The sequence below is a fragment of the Salmo salar genome, chromosome 23 (assembly GCF_965601325.2).
Source record: "Salmo salar chromosome 23, fSalSal1, whole genome shotgun sequence".
Taxonomy (NCBI): Eukaryota; Metazoa; Chordata; class Actinopteri; order Salmoniformes; family Salmonidae; genus Salmo; species Salmo salar.
This window is the reverse complement of record NC_138313.1, coordinates 31,730,246-31,748,250: the sequence shown is the minus strand read 5'-3', so window position 1 is coordinate 31,748,250 and position 18,005 is coordinate 31,730,246. Positions and strand designations below refer to the sequence as shown.

The 18,005-nt window shown below is 46.5% G+C and overlaps 1 protein-coding gene across 4 annotated transcripts in view; it reads right to left on the bottom strand.

The window, feature by feature from the left end:
- The window catches only part of LOC106584391 (semaphorin-6B), a 135,850-nt gene that overhangs the window by 12,889 nt on the left and 104,956 nt on the right, over window positions 1-18,005 (bottom strand). The window lies entirely within an intron of this gene.

Here is an 18,005-nt window from a genome sequence, read left to right as displayed (position 1 = left end):
AGGGACAAGAACAGGGACAGGAACAGGAACAGGAACAGGGACAGGGACAGGAACAGGAACAGGAACAAGAACAGGGACAGGAACAGGAACAGGAACAGGGACAGGGACAGGAACAGGAACAGGAACAGGGACAGGAACAGGAACAGGAACAGGAACAGGAACAGGAACAGGAACAGGAACAGGGACAGGGACAGGAACAGGAACAGGAACAGGAACAGGGACAGGAACAGGAACAGGAACAGGAACAGGGACAGGAACAGGAACAGGAACAGGAACAGGAACAGGAACAGGAACAGGGACAGGGACAGGAACAGGAACAGGAACAGGAACAGGGACAGGGACAGGAACAGGAACAGGAACAGGAACAGGGACAGGGACAGGAACAGGAACAGGAACAAGAACAGGGACAGGAACAGGAACAGGGACAGGGACAGGAACAGGAACAGGAACAAGAACAGGGACAGGAACAGGAACAGGAACAGGGACAGGGACAGGAACAGGAACAGGAACAGGGACAGGAACAGGAACAGGAACAGGAACAGGAACAGGAACAGGAACAGGAACAGGGACAGGGACAGGAACAGGAACAGGAACAGGAACAGGGACAGGAACAGGAACAGGAACAGGAACAGGGACAGGAACAGGAACAGGAACAGGAACAGGAACAGGAACAGGAACAGGGACAGGGACAGGAACAGGAACAGGAACAGGAACAGGGACAGGAACAGGGACAGGGACAGGAACAGGGACAGGGACAGGAACAGGAACAGGAACAGGGACAGGAACAGGGACAGGAGAAAAAAGACATGTCATCCATATGCACTGAAGTAATGAATGCTTTCCCACCAGTTTGTTTTTCAGTCATGCAGGGTAGGCTACTCCGGGTTTATAGAAGAACGTGCTTAATATGAGCAGCTGAGAAATCAATATAGTAGCAGCTGGGATCCTCCTCTTTTTAGTGGCAACCATCAAAACTCTGCTTTCACACAAATTGCACATAGAAATGTCTGGGCTTAAAGAAAACACTTATTTCAAGCATCAACCACTGTTTGAGGAGCATACAGCCTCTCGCTGTGCGACAGGGGATATTCTGCCCAATCTCTGTACACCATGGGCTCTCCAACCCTGGTCCTGCAGCTACCCAGCGCTTAATTTGGAAGCACGTGAAATCAGTTCGGGAACATCGATAGTAAAATGTTTTCGCAACAAAACATATTTCATTGAACTGTTGACAGCATCTCTCTCTGCATGCTGGAGAAAGGAAGGAAGGAAGGAAGGAGAGAGAGGAGATGAAAACTCCCGGTGGTGAGATATTCTGTAGCTAAAGGTAATGTGTCAGCCTATTCATTATGAATGTATAAAATATGCCCTATTACTAGACTATTCAAAATCAAATACTAATTCACTATTGTAGGCTAACTGTAAGCCATCCTGCATAATCAATGAACCAACAGCATCGCCTAGGCCTATACGTTCTCTCCCAGACTCATGGATAGAACGTTTGCTGCGTAGCAGAAGGTAACCAGACCATCCAGTATGCATAATAATACAGTCCACACTCAATTACAAGAATTTGTTTAATTTTGGAGTATAGGCTAGACCAATTATGTACCAAAGACATCTTTAATCAGCTTAATAAATGTTGTTCTACTGTGCGTAATATGCAGTAGGTTATAATAGGTTATAGGTTCTATAATAGTAGAATATAGGTTCTAATCTTTTTTTTAAATATATATATAGGTCTATGCATATGTATAAGCTCTAATATGTGTATTTCTTTGGGTTCAGGCTTTGAAACAACATCCACAACAACCATGTTTTCCACTCAGTTTCAACCTGTTGTTGAACTTCTTCAAATTGATCATCACAGCGAGGTGAGTTTAAAAGCACAATACTGTTTTGATGATAAGTGTTTGATGTGATTTTGGATTGTATTTACATTGATATCAGAGTGGTTAGAGGGACAATAGAGCCCTGAGTACCAGGCCATTAGGACCTGATGGAGGAACAATAGAGCCCTGAGTACCAGACATTAGGACATGATGGAGGGACAATAGAGCCTTGAGGACCAGGCCATTGGGACTTGATGGAGGGACAATAGAGCCCTGAGTACCAGGCCATTAGGACCTAATGGAGGGACAATAGAGCCCTGAGTACCAGGCCATTAGGACCTGATGGAAGGACAATAGAGTGAGTACCAGGCCATTAGGACCTGATGGAGGGACAATAGAGCCCTGAGTACCAGGCCATTAGGACCCGATGGAGGGACAATAGAGCCCTGAGTACCAGACCATTAGGACATGCTGGAGGGACAATAGAGCCCTGAGGACCAGGCCATTAGGACTTGATGGAGGAACAATAGAGCCCTGAGTACCAGACCACTAGGACCTAATGGAGGGACAATAGAGCCCTGAGGACCAGGCCATTAGGACTTGATGGAGGGACAATAGAGCCCTGAGTACCAGACCATTAGAACATGATGGAGGGACAATAGAGCCCTGAGTACCAGGCCATTAGGACCTGATGGAGGGACAATAGAGCCCTGAGTACCAGACCATTAGGACCTAATGGAGGGACAATAGAGCCCTGAGTACCAGGCCATTAGGACCTGATGGAAGGACAATAGAGCGTGTACCAGACCATTAGGACCTGATGGAGGGACAATAGAGCCCTGAGTACCAGGCCATTAGGACATGATGGAGGGACAATAGAGCCTTGAGGACCAGGCCATTAGGACTTGATGGAGGGACAATAGAGCCCTGAGTACCAGGCCATTAGGACCTGATGGAGGGACAATAGAGCCCTGAGTACCAGACCATTAGGACCTAATGGAGGGACAATAGAGCCCTGAGTACCAGGCCATTAGGACCTGATGGAAGGACAATAGAGCGAGTACCAGGCCATTAGGACCTGATGGAGGGACAATAGAGCCCTGAGTACCAGGCCATTGGGACCTGATGGAGGGACAATAGAGCCCTGAGTACCAGACCATTAGGACATGCTGGAGGGACAATAGAGCCCTGAGGACCAGGCCATTAGGACTTGATGGAGGGACAATAGAGCCCTGAGTACCAGACCACTAGGACCTAATGGAGGACAATAGAGCCCTGAGGACCAGGTCATTAGGACTTGATGGAGGGACAATAGAGCCCTGAGTACCAGACCATTAGGACCTAATGGAGGGACAATAGAGCCCTGAGTACCAGGTCATTAGGACCTGATGGAGGGACAGTAGAGACCTGAGTACCAGGCAGTTAGGACCTGATGGAGGGACAGTAGAGCCCTGAGTACCAGACCATTAGTGACCTGACGCTTGTTAGCAAGTTGAGTCCTACCAACGCATGTCCAGAGTGCATATGAGAAGATTACCGTGACTCAGTGGTCACATGGAATTTTACTGCGGTCATGACTCATGACTGACTACTGGTGCGTGGGTAATACGGTAACCACAACAGTCCTATTCATACTTCACTTATACTGAGGAGGAGTTCACCATTCCTTTCACCCTTTCACATTTCGCCCTGAAAATGCAGGGCCGGTTTCACTATGGCGTTTCACATTAAATGATGTACTGTGCAATAATATGCTGTGGTCTCGGTGTGAGGGAGAGGTCCCGATGAGTGACTGTGTTTCCATGGCTCAGCTGGAGAATGTGGCAATGAGGGCTGCCCTTTCCTGGTAATGAGACTGAACCACCATTGAAATGCATCTTCCATATCTGGAGCAGCACGTTCTCCTCCCATTCAGACCCAATGTGTCTCTCTCTTTCTCCTCACAGAGAGACGATGCACATCGCAGTCTGAAAGGCCATTAGTGAGTGTCGCTTTTGGAGCCACTCTGCTTTGTGGCCGTGGCTGGGGGAGACAAAGCAGCTGGAGCAGGGAGGGGTGAGGAGGGAAGAGAGGGGAGGGGGGCAGGTCTCTCTCTGCCCCACCAGGCTGACAGCAACCCTCTCATCGCCGACTCACTTATTAAACCTTAATGGAAGCCGCCCTGACTGTCAGCCTGACGAACGCTGAGCACGTCTTGGGCTTGCAGCTCCAATTACAGGAGAACAAGCGCGGAGGCAGGAGAAGCCTAGTTAGAGCTGGAGGTAGGGAGAAATGGGCCAGGCGGAGGGAAATTGAGCTATGGAGGCCGACTAACTAACTGCCATGTATTTGTTTTTGTTTTTTTCTGTGTATCACCAAGCTACAGGGCTCACATTCTTTCATTTCTATGTTGCCGTTAATCTTCCCCATATCTCTCCATACATCTGCAGCCCCATTCCTCTATTCCCTCGCTTCCCTGATCTGCTCTTCCTCTCTCCTCCTCCATTCCAGTGGCATGTCCGTTAATCTTCCCCTGTCTCTCTCTGCATCTCCAGAGATATCCCTCTGATTCCTTCCCTTCATTCCTCCACCCTCCATCTCTTCCCTCGCTCCCTCCTGACCTCTCTCCCTCTCTTCCCCCCATGGACCCTGGCTCAGAGTAGGCCAGCCTAATGAAAAGCCACAATAGTTAAAATTCTCTTCATTAAACACTGGCAGCGTATGGATTTGCTATGCCCATGCTCACAAATTGGCAGGCCTTTCAGCGGTGGAGTTATTGATTTTCAAACCCAACGCGGTGTCAGTGACGGCGGGTATGTGGTGACTGGAAACATGCCGTTATTAACTGTGATGCTGGCTGCTGTAGTAGGGATAGAACAGGCTGGGGATAAGGAACTACTGTTCCAGAGAGTGGGTTGGCTCACACAAGAAACACATCCTGCCTTCAAACTACAGTACAAAGCAGCAACACTCCCGATGGACATGCATATGACATAAATGCATCTGAGTTTGAAAGCGACTGACATTATCGGTGTTATAGAATGATCTGCGGGACTTTGACCTAGGGACCCACTGTTTCTCTGCATGTCAATGTACTTGTACGTACAATGTGCATGCACATGTCATTTTATGTGTGTACTGTATACACTCAGTGGACAACTTATTAGGTATACCACCCCATTCACGAAAATGGTTCGCTCCTACAGAGAGTGGGTCACGTGGCCGTGGCTTGCTATATAAAGCAGGCAGACAGGCATTGAAGCATTCAGTTACTATTCAATTGAACATTAGAATGGGTAAAACGGTTTGAATATCTCAGAAACGGCCGGCCTCCTGGGTTTATCACACAAGACAGTGTCCAGGGTTTACCGAGAATGGTGCGACAAACAAAAAACATCCAGTCAGCGGCAGTCCTGTGGGCGAAAACAGCAGGCAAGAATCTTGCAAGCTAACAGGCAGGCCACAAACAAGCAAATAACGATAACGGCACATTACAACAGTGGTGTGCAGAACGACATATCAGAACTCACAACTCGTCAGGCCTTGTCACGGATGGGCTATTACAGCAGACGACCACAACGGGTTCCACTCCTATCAGCTAAAAACAAGAAGAAGCGGCTCCAGTGGACATGCGATCACCAACACAGGACATTTGAGGAGTGGAAAAGCATCGCCTGGTCGGACAAATCCCAGCTCCTGTTGAGTCAGGATTTGGCATAAGCTGCGTGAGTCCATCCTGCCTGGTGTCAACGGTAATGACTGGTGGAAGGGTTGTAATGGTGTGGGGAGTGTTTTCCTGGCACATATTAAGTCCCTTGATACCAATTGAGCAATGTTTCCATGCCCCAAATAATTCAGGCTGTTTTGGAGGCAAAGGGATTTAGATGGGTATACCTAATAAACTGGACACCTGAGTATATATAAACGTGAGTGTGTGTGTCTATGTGAATGTGAGTGTATCATGTGTGTGTGTATGTAATATATGAGAATTATGGACTGAATGCACTGCCTGCACTCATGGCTCAGTACTCTTTCTCTTTCTACCATTATTTCTATCTTTGTTTAAAGAAAGACTCCAGGCACTTTTTTTTCTCTCTCTCTCTCTCTCTCCTCTCTCTCTCTCTCTCTCTTACTCACTCTCGCTCTGTCTCCAAAATCCAAAATGGTATTTGTCACATGCGCCAAAAACAACTGGTGTAGACTTTACTGTGAAATGCTTGCTTACGAACACATCTCAACTAATAGTAACACAAGAAGAATAAAATACACAAGAATGGAGCTATATACAGGGAGTACCAGTACCAGATCAATGTGGAGTTATATACAGGGAGTACCAGATCAATGTGGAGCTATATACAGGGAGTACCAGATCAATGTGGAGCTATATACAGGGAGTACCAGTACCAGATCAATGTGGAGTTATATACAGGGAGTACCAGTACCAGATCAATGTGGAGCTCTATACAGGGAGTACCAGTACCAGATCAATGTGGAGCTATATACAGGGAAAACCAGTACCAGATCAATGTGGAGCTATATACAGGGAGTACCAGTACCAGATCAATGTGGAGCTATATCCAGGGAGTACCAGATCAATGTGGAGCTATATACAGGGAGTACCAGTACCAGATCAATGTGGAGGTATATACAGGGAGTACCAGTACCAGATCAATGTGGAGCTATATACAGGGAGTACCTGTACCATATCAATGTGGAGCTATATACAGGGAGTACCAGTACCAGATCAATGTGGAGCTGTATACAGGGAGTACCAGTACCAGATCAATGTGGAGCTATATACAGGGAGTACCAGTACCAGATCAATGTGGAGCTATATATAGGGAGCACCAGTACCAGATCAATGTGAAGGTATATACAGGGAGTACCAGTACCAGATCAATGTGGAGCTCTATACAGGGAGTACCAGTACCAGATCAATGTGGAGCTATATACAGGGAGTACCAGTACCAGATCAATGTGGAGCTATATACAGGGAAAACCAGTACCAGATCAATGTGGAGCTATATACAGGGAGTACCAGTACCAGATCAATGTGGAGCTATATACAGCAGGGAGTACCAGTACCAGATCAATGTGGAGCTATATACAGGGAGTACCAGTACCAGATCAATGTGGAGCTCTATACAGGGAGTACCAGTACCAGATCAATGTGGAGCTATATACAGGGAGTACCAGTACCAGATCAATGTGGAGCTATATACAGGGAGTACCTGTACCAGATCAATGTGGAGCTATATACAGGGAGTACCAGTACCAGATCAATGTGGAGCTATATACAGCAGGGAGTACCAGTACCAGATCAATGTGGAGCTATATACAGGGAGTACCAGTACCAGATCAATGTGGAGCTCTATACAGGGAGTACCAGTACCAGATCAATGTGGAGCTATATACAGGGAGTACCAGTACCAGATCAATGTGGAGCTATATACAGGGAGTACCAGTACCAGATCAATGTGGAGCTATATACAGCAGGGAGTACCAGTACCAGATCAATGTGGAGCTATATATAGGGAGTACCTGTACCAGATCAATGTGGAGTTATATACAGGGAGTACCTGTACCAGATCAATGTGGAGTTATATACAGGGAGTACCAGTACCAGATCAATGTGGAGCTATATACAGGGAGTACCAGTACCAGATCAATGTGGAGCTATATATAGGGAGTACCAGTACCAGATCAATGTGAAGTTATATACAGGGAGTACCAGTATCAGATCAATGTGGAGCTATATACAGGGAGTACCAGTACCAGATCAATGTGGAGCTATATACAGGGAGTACCTGTACCAGATCAATGTGGAGCTATATACAGGGAGTACCAGTACCAGATCAATGTGGAGCTATATACAGGGAGTACCAGTACCAGATCAATGTGGAGCTCTATACAGGGAGTAGAAGTACCAGATCAATGTGGAGCTCTATACAGGGAGTACCAGTACCAGATCAATGTGGAGTTATATACAGGGAGTAGAAGTACCAGATCAATGTGGAGCTCTATACAGGGAGTACCAGTACCAGATCAATGTGGAGCTATATACAGGGAGTACCAGTACCAGATCAATGTGGAGCTATATACAGGGAGTACCAGATCAATGTGGAGCGATATACAGGGAGTACCTGTACCAGATCAATGTGGAGTTATATACAGGGAGTACCTGTACCAGATCAATGTGGAGCTATATACAGGGAGTACCAGTACCAGATCAATGTGGAGCTATATACAGGGAGTACGAGTACCAGATCAATGTGGAGCTATATACAGGGAGTACCAGTACCAGATCAATGTGGAGCTATATACAGGGAGTACCAGTACCAGATCAATGTGGAGCTATATACAGGGAGTAGCTGTACCAGATCAATGTGGAGCTATATACAGGGAGTACCAGTACCAGATCAATGTGGAGCTGTATACAGGGAGTACCAGTACCAGATCAATGTGGAGCTATATACAGGGAGTACCAGTACCAGATCAATGTGGAGCTATATATAGGGAGCACCAGTACCAGATCAATGTGGAGCTATATACAGGGAGTACCAGTACCAGATCAATGTGGAGCTATATATAGGGAGCACCTGTACCAGATCAATGTGGAGCTATATACAGGGAGTACCTGTACCAGATCAATGTGGAGCTATATACAGGGAGTACCTGTACCAGATCAATGTGGAGCTATATACAGGGAGTACCTGTACCAGATCAATGTGGAGCTATATACAGGGAGTACCAGTACCAGATCAATGTGGAGCTGTATACAGGGAGTACCAGATCAATGTGGAGCGATATACAGGGAGTACCTGTACCAGATCAATGTGGAGCTATATACAGGGAGTACCAGTACCAGATCAATGTAGAGCTATATACAGGGAGTACCAGTACCAGATCAATGTGGAGCTATATACAGGGAGTACCAGTACCAGATCGATGTGGAGCTATATACAGGGAGTACCAGATCAATGTGGAGCTATATACAGGGAGTACCAGTACCAGATCTATGTGGAGCTATATACAGGGAGTACCAGTACCAGATCGATGTGGAGCTATATACAGGGAGTACCAGATCAATGTGGAGCGATATACAGGGAGTACCTGTACCAGATCAATGTGGAGCTATATACAGGGAGTACCAGTACCAGATCAATGTAGAGCTATATACAGGGAGTACCAGTACCAGATCAATGTGGAGCTATATACAGGGAGTACCAGTACCAGATCGATGTGGAGCTATATACAGGGAGTACCAGATCAATGTGGAGCTATATACAGGGAGTACCTGTACCAGATCAATGTGGAGCTATATACAGGGAGTACCAGTACCAGATCAATGTGGAGCTATATATAGGGAGCACCAGTACCAGATCAATGTGGAGCTATATACAGGGAGTACCAGATCAATGTGGAGCTATATACAGGGAGTACCTGTACCAGATCAATGTGGAGCTATATACAGGGAGTACCAGTACCAGATCAATGTGGAGCTATATACAGGGAGTACCTGTACCAGATCACTGTGGAGCTATATACAGGGAGTACCAGTACCAGATCAATGTGGAGCTATATACAGGGAAAACCAGTACCAGATCAATGTGGAGCTATATACAGGGAGTACCAGTACCAGATCAATGTGGAGCTCTATACAGGGAGTACCAGTACCAGATCAATGTGGAGCTATATACAGGGAGTACCAGTACCAGATCAATGTGGAGCTATATACAGGGAGTACCAGATCAATGTGGAGCTATATACAGGGACTACCAGTACCAGATCAATGTGAAGCTATATACAGGGAGTACCTGTACCAGATCAATGTGGAGTTATATACAGGGAGTACCTGTACCAGATCAATGTGGAGCTATATACAGGGAGTACCAGTACCAGATCAATGTGGAGCTATATACAGGGAGTACCAGTACCAGATCAATGTGGAGCTATATACAGGGAGTACCAGTACCAGATCAATGTGGAGCTATATACAGGGAGTACCTGTACCAGATCAATGTGGAGCTGTATACAGGGAGTACCAGTACCAGATCAATGTGGAGCTATATACAGGGAGTACCAGTACCAGATCTATGTGGAGCTATATACAGGGAGTACCAGTACCAGATCAATGTGGAGCTATATACAGGGAGTACCAGATCAATGTGGAGCGATATACAGGGAGTACCTGTACCAGATCAATGTGGAGCTATATACAGGGAGTACCAGTACCAGATCAATGTAGAGCTGTATACAGGGAGTACCAGTACCAGATCGATGTGGAGCTATATACAGGGAGTACCAGATCAATGTGGAGCTATATACAGGGAGTACCTGTACCAGATCAATGTGGAGCTATATACAGGGAGTACCAGTACCAGATCAATGTGGAGCTATATACAGGGAGTACCAGTACCAGATCAATGTGGAGCTATATATAGGGAGCACCAGTACCAGATCAATGTGGAGCTATATACAGGGAGTACCAGATCAATGTGGAGCTATATACAGGGAGTACCTGTACCAGATCAATGTGGAGCTATATACAGGGAGTACCAGTACCAGATCAATGTGGAGCTATATACAGGGAGTACCTGTACCAGATCACTGTGGAGCTATATACAGGGAGTACCAGTACCAGATCAATGTGGAGCTATATACAGGGAAAACCAGTACCAGATCAATGTGGAGCTATATACAGGGAGTACCAGTACCAGATCAATGTGGAGCTCTATACAGGGAGTACCAGTACCAGATCAATGTGGAGCTATATACAGGGAGTACCAGTACCAGATCAATGTGGAGCTATATATAGGGAGTACCAGTACCAGATCAATGTGGAGCTATATACAGGGAAAACCAGTACCAGATCAATGTGGAGCTATATACAGGGAGTACCAGTACCAGATCAATGTGGAGCTCTATACAGGGAGTACCAGTACCAGATCAATGTGGAGCTATATACAGGGAGTACCAGTACCAGATCAATGTGGAGCTATATATAGGGAGCACCAGTACCAGATCAATGTGGAGCTATATACAGGGAGTACCAGATCAATGTGGAGCTATATACAGGGAGTACCAGTACCAGATCAATGTGGAGCTATATACAGGGAGTACCAGTACCAGATCAATGTGGAGCTATATACAGGGAGTACCAGTACCAGATCAATGTGGAGCTATATACAGGGAGTACCAGTACCAGATCAATGTGGAGCTGTATACAGGGAGTACCAGTACCAGATCAATGTGGAGCTATATACAGGGAGTACCAGTACCAGATCAATGTGGAGCTATATACAGGGAGTACCAGTACCAGATCAATGTGGAGTTATATACAGGGAGTACCAGTACCAGATCAATGTGGAGCTATATACAGGGAGTACCAGATCAATGTGGAGCTATATACAGGGAGTGTGCAGAGGTACGAGGATTGTAGTGTATGTGAATGTGTGTGTTTTTTTTGTGTGGGAGTGTCAATGTAGTGTGTGTGGGTGAGTATGTACTATATATGGTGTGTATATATAACCTAGTGAGTGTGCATAGGGTCAGTGCAAGAGAGAGTAGATAGTTCAGGGAAGATAGTTTGGGTATCATTAACTAACTACTTAGCAGTCTGGCTATTTCAGAGTCTTATGGCTTGAGGGTAGAAGCTGTCTCGGAGCCTATTGGTCTGAGAGCTGATGCTCCGGTACCGTTTGCCGGACGGTAGCAGAGTGAACAGTCTATGGCTTGGGTGGCTGGAGCTCGGCCCCAGTGATGAACTGGGCTGTCCGCACAACTCTCTGTAGCGCTCTTCGGTCAAGAGCGGTGCATTAGCCATACCAAGCGGTGATGCAACCAGTCAAGATGCTTTTTGACAATCCGAGGGCCCATGACAAATCTTTTCAGCCTCCTGGGGGGGAAGTGGGGCTGCCGTGCCATCTCTCTCTCTCTCTGTCTCTCTGTCTGATCTGGGTTCCTCTCCAGTGTGGTCTCCTTCCCTCCACCACTGTTCTGTGGTCAGACATGTTGGAGCTCCATAGCCTTGCTACATCATAAACACTGTGTTTACTCATAGGGTTGATTATCAAGGCATTTATAGTTCCTCTGACTACATTACCAAGGAAGAGTCATGACTGAGTGAGCTGGCTAGAGGTTGTGTAGAACCTTATAAGGGCAGGTCTAGGTTGCCTCTACTGATCAATATGGTAAAACATTTATGAACCCCAGCATGTGTTTTCAATTAAAATTCCATAACATTTCCACAAAACTCTGCTAATAGAATCAGGTTTTCAGCCGTCCTATTAGTAAAGGACAGATTGAAGTTTTACAAGCTCGGGCTCAAGGTAGCTAATTCCATCATAAATGCATCCACACAGTAGTCCACTGTGCTGCTACAATGCCCTTGTGCTAAATGATAGAGCAGAGTTGTTTTAATAATGGTGTTCAATTCATATCTATCACAGGAAGTTGACTCCGTCCCATGCTCAATTTGTCGGTCAGTTGACTGGTTCCTTTGTATTATATTTTTTAACACTTTCCATTCACATGTTCCACACTGAGTGGGCTTATATTAGTGGGCCTATATTTTGGGACCTTTCTTTTCTTATCATGCCAGCCTTTAGGAGCAGCTTAACAAGGTTCAGGCTGTTAGCACTTTCAGCTGCATACAATCCAAATAAAACATCTGGGCTGTGGACTTTGGAAGACGTGCTGAAATAAATTGTTTTCCAGAAAAATGCGTCTCGGAGGGATGTCGTTTTTTTCTCCCTTTCCCACTACTACACCCCATGGCCTACGGTTATGGTTGGTGTTGGGCAGTAATTGATATCCTCAATTTAGGTGCGAAGGAAAAGCACACCACGGAAACTAATAACAAATATTCAAAAGATATGTCACAGGCAATAAATTCAAAATCCGGGCCGTGTTATTAGTTTAACGATCCACCGAGGGTTACAATCGCTCATTCTCCAATCAGGTACCTTGCAATTTCAATTTCATCTTTCTCACATGCTGTAGACATAAATCTAGTGTGCCATGGTTGTACGCACCACAATATTTATTTTATTTATTTTATTTCACCTTTATTTAACCAGGTAGGCAAGTTGAGAACAAGTTGTCGTTTACAATTGCGACCTGGCCAAGATAAAGCAAAGCAGTTTGACACATACAACAACACAGAGTTACACATGGAGTAAAACAAACATACAGTCAATAATACAGTAGAAAAATAAGTCTATATACAATGTGAGCAAATGAGGTGAGATAAGGGAGGTAAAGGCAAAAAAGGCCATGGTGGTGAAGTAAATACAATATAGCAAGTAAAACACTGGAATGGTAGATTTGCAGGGAAGAAAGTGCAAAGTAGAAATAGAAATAATGGGGTGCAAAGGAGCAAAATAAATAAATAAATACAGTAGGGGAAGAGGTAGTTGTTTGGGCTAAATTATAGATGGGCTATGTACAGGTGCAGTAATCTGTGAGCTGCTCTGACAGCTGGTGCTTAAAGCTAGTGAGGGAGATAAGTGTTTCCAGTTTCAGAGATTTTTGCAGTTCGTTACAGTCATTGGCAGCAGAGAACTGGAAAGAGAGGCGGCCGAACGAGGAATTGGCTTTGGGGGTGACCAGTGAGATATACCTGCTGGAGCGTGTGCTACAGGTGGGTGCTGCTATGGTGACCAGTGAGCTGAGATAAGGGGGGACTTTACCTAGCAGGGTCTTGTAGATGACCTGGAGCCAGTGGGTTTGGCGACGAGTATGAAGCGAGGGCCAGCCAACGAGAGCGTACAGGTTGCAGTGGTGGGTAGTATATGGGGCTTTGGTGACAAAACGGATGGCACTGTGATAGACTGCATCCAATTTATTGAGTAGGGTATTGGAGGCTATTTTGTAAATGACATCGCCGAAGTCGAGGATCGGTAGGATGATCAGTTTTACGAGGGTATGTTTGGCATGAGTGAAGGAAGCTTTGTTGCGAAATAGGAAGCCAATTCTAGATTTAACTTTGGATTGGAGATGTTTGATGTGAGTCTGGAAGGAGAGTTTACAGTCTAACCAGACACCTAGGTATTTGTAGTTGTCCACATATTCTAAGTCAGAACCGTCCAGAGTAGTGATGCTGGACGGGCGGGCAGGAGCAGGCAGCAATCGGTTGAAGAGCATGCATTTAGCTTTACTTGTATTTAAGAGCAGTTGGAGGCCATGGAAGGAGAGTTGTATGGCATTGAAGCTCGTCTGGAGGGTAGTTAACACAGTGTCCAAAGAAGGGCCAGAAGTATACAGAATGGTGTCGAATTGAATATACAGTATGACCGCCAGCTGAAAACACAGAACTATTTGTTTTGGTGTTAACACCTCAGTGTTGTAACATTGTATTTGTTCCCATCACACACTGTTTAAGGTTTAGTAGTGGGATGATTAAATCATCCAGCATTGGCTGATTGAATCAGCTCCTCCACCCTGCTCCTCTGATTTACGACACACGCTTAATGAAATGCCTTCAGCACCATACCTCCGCTCCGCCACAGGCCCATGGCTTTAGAAAAGCCTCCCGTACAACAATGAGACCAATCCTCAGTGAGATGAGGCATTAGATAGGCAGCTTTTGTGGTGAACTGAACAAAATCCCCTTTAAGGTGATCGATACACTGGGTGTGGAGACTAGTGAGGGGAGGCCGAATGTTACCTGGGAACAGCATGCTGGATTATAGTCTCAGTGAGAGATAATGCCACGAGTTTCAGAGACGATGTCGCTATGTGAGGGTTAGGAATGAGGCATTATGGGGCTCTGGGACTTAACTAACTGCTGAACACTTTTTCCTCAGCCATGCAGCGTGAGGCCTTAGAACGCAGACTGAGGCAGTCAATCATCCTTCGCCAGATCAGCACTTTACGGTTCGGCATGAATTTGTGTCCATGAAGTTCTTTATTTCCTGTTGACACGCAGAGGCCCGATGGCGGTGTGTTAGCCAGCTATCGGCCTGGCTCAGTCGGCACATCACATCAGCTGTTTGTCCTTTCATGCTCTCTCTGATACCCATCAGTTTTCACCTTGCTGCCTACTCTCTCTCCTACCACTCTCTTCTCACCAGACTCCTCACAAGAGAAACCCACATGAAAGAGAAGAAGCCCTTCAGGAGTCCTCACACCTCTCTAGATATTCAGGTTTGATGCTGCACTTTGAAACTCCCTCACATTTCACAAACCTGCACCTCTCGTCAGACAGCAGGTAGGATAGGCCCAGCTCAAGCGTCTTAGATCTTTGCTTTGTGGCTGAGACGTATGTGAGAGGAACGCAGACTGGCGTCTGGGGCATGTGGGTCGCCCTCCTCCTTCTCGTTGTGCAAGGAGCGGAGCTTTGATGGTCGGGCACGGATGACTTCGGCGTAGTAAAGGTCACCAAGATCTCAGACAGAGCAGCTCTCCTAGAGTGATTGCTGCAGTGTCTCTGCTGGGTTCAGCCTCAGGGAATGCATTTGTCATCTAGAGGTTTATAAACTCTACTTACTGCTCCCACAATGTAAATATAAAGCACTAATCTTTACCGGCTCCTTTCAGGCCTCTAACCGACACAAATTAGAATGTGGTAAATGTGCTAACAAATGCTCCCTCCCGCTTCCTCTCCCCCGGAGTCCTTGCAGTTGTCACCCACTAACATGACGCAACCGCGTCAGATCTCTCCTGCTCTCACTTCTTTGCTGTGCTGTGGACCTCAATTAATTTGTGATTGCAACCCGCTGTTCTCCAGGGCAAAACACCGCCTTACATTGAGAAATATTTTCACAGCACCATAATTGCTTCCATCTGTAATGGCTTCGCTCGCTGGTGAGGGTCTGTCATTATGCCTGAGTGCTTTCAAGGCGACGTGGAAGGACTGAATGGTGAGCGAGCAGCGAAGGAGCGTAAGAGTTCACTATCGCGTTTTGTCTTGGTTCACACAGACGGAAACCTACTCGGCTTCCCTGAGACGTCTTTCTAGGAAAAGGTAGATTTGAAATGCCTTGACGTGGAACAAGTGATCGTGCCAGTGACTCTCTCCTGCAGTGACAGCATCCTCTCCCATTAGACGCCTGGTTTAATACAGTTGACATTAGCTGATGAGCTTTTTGTGCGAACAGAAATTCCTGTTGCTTCCCACAGCGTTTGCTAGTGAAGCCAGCGGGTGCATTGGAACCGTACCACTGGTACCATACTGTCTGGAGCTTTTGGGTGAAGAAACACCACTATAGGGTTCTAGCCTTTTCCTATGTACATTGTTTTACATTTTGTGAGAGTTAAAGGTCCCTTTCAACAAATGAAATAGTAGACGGTTGATGTCTAGCCTGACACTTAGCTGAGCTTACCCTGTTGTAACTGATACTCCTGCAAGTTAGGTCATGACCTGGAAATCCTGCACTCTGCAGTCACGTGGTGCAATAACTGCTCATAAGTGGAGCTGACACGTTAGACAATCAGTTGACGCCCGGACTCAAATCCCGCTCATTATTGTGTTTACCCTGCTGGTGTTTATTACCTGACAAGTTTAGAGGAGTTTTCAGAGCTGACTGGGTTCAACTCAAACATGATTAAAAGTCTAAATCCAGCATTAGGCTTGGGCTGCTCTGGGGACAGAGTGATTGAGCTGTAGGCTGTGGGCTGACGCGAGGTAGGACAGGCCCAGACCCTCAGCATGCAGAGCCACGCGCATACAAACACAAACTCACACAGGCTCTCTCTCTCTCTCTCTCTCACACACACACACACACACACACACAGAGCTCTGATTGGACTCATCTGACTAAGCAGCCCTTCACCACAGGTCAGCTCAATTAAAAGCTGTGATGTCTCCATCTGCTTTGATCAGGCCTGATTTAGAGGAGTCAGGCATCCAAACGTCTGACATTTCAGGGGACAAATCGCAAGCTCCTGTCCTGAACTGATCTCTGTGTTTTTGAGGAGAGGAAGAGAGACATTGACTCCCTCTCTCCAAACCTGGGCTGGTCTAAAGTAGACCACCATGGGATATACTGTTCCTGCACTGAATCATGCTCTAACTTTGATACTGTAGAAGGATAGATGGAGAGGGAGAGTAAAAGCGAGGTGTGAGAGCAGGAGTAGGCTGCCTCCATGTGCCAACTGACAGAGTAACTGCCTCGTCACGCTGTCGGTAACGGGAGCAGTGCCAACATGGTGACTCCAGACACGGCGGTGGCCTTCTCACTCCATTTGTCACGCCCCTGTCCAGGACCCCAGGCTCAGCCATGTCTCTTCCCTCACCCCCTCCTTCAACCCCTCAGCCATCATGGCTGCAGACTGCTTTATAGATTCACTCCTGATATTTATTAGACTCAGATCGAGCCAAAGAGAAGATGAAAATCGATTCCCCCTCCTCTCATTCCAGGGGTACTTTTCTCTGGCTAAGGAGAAGGACAGGCAGTAAGATGGGCTGTTAGCAGGGCCGTCCATCCATCTTCCTCTGTGGGGCGCCGAAAAGGGGGTGGGGGTCTGACTGGAGCTTGGCTGTGGTTTCAGCTCGGTAGGCCCTAGCCCGGCGCTGTGTGTGTGCAGTGGGGGCACCACAGAGCCCGGCTACGCTCCCTCACTCAGGGAGAGAGAGAAAGAGGGAGATGGTGATGAATGCTGCATTAACCCATAGATAGATGGATGGAGCACGGCAGGCTCTTTTCTATCTGCCTGCTACAGACTCAGACAGATGTCAGATAGAGAGATATGGACTGATATCCTTCTGTCTAATCTACCTCAGAGCTTTGGAGACTCACACCTGCCTTCTCTGTGTGTGTGTGTGTGTGTGTGTGTGTGTGTGTGTGTGTGTGTGTGTGTGTGTGTGTGTGTGTGTGTGTGTGTGTGTGTGTGTGTGTGTGGGCTGTGTGTGTGTGTGTGTGTGTGTGTGTGTGTGTGTGTGTGTGTGTGTGTGTGTGTGTGTGTGTGTGTGTGTGTGTGTGTGTGAGAATGAAGACGATACTTCACAGGTTTCAAACAGTAACACTATGAATGATGAAATGTCATAACTGGTCTCTTTTCTACAGTTTTTTGTCTTCCACAGACTGTCTTGTCTATTGATAGATATAAAGATACAGAGATCTGTGTAGACCATGTGAGCGATGTACAGTACACTGGGGGAACTATGTGCTGTAAAAACGGATTTAGCATCAATAGGAGGAGGAAATTGAAGCACAAGTTCATCACTATCTAAGACACAGTGCCTAATGA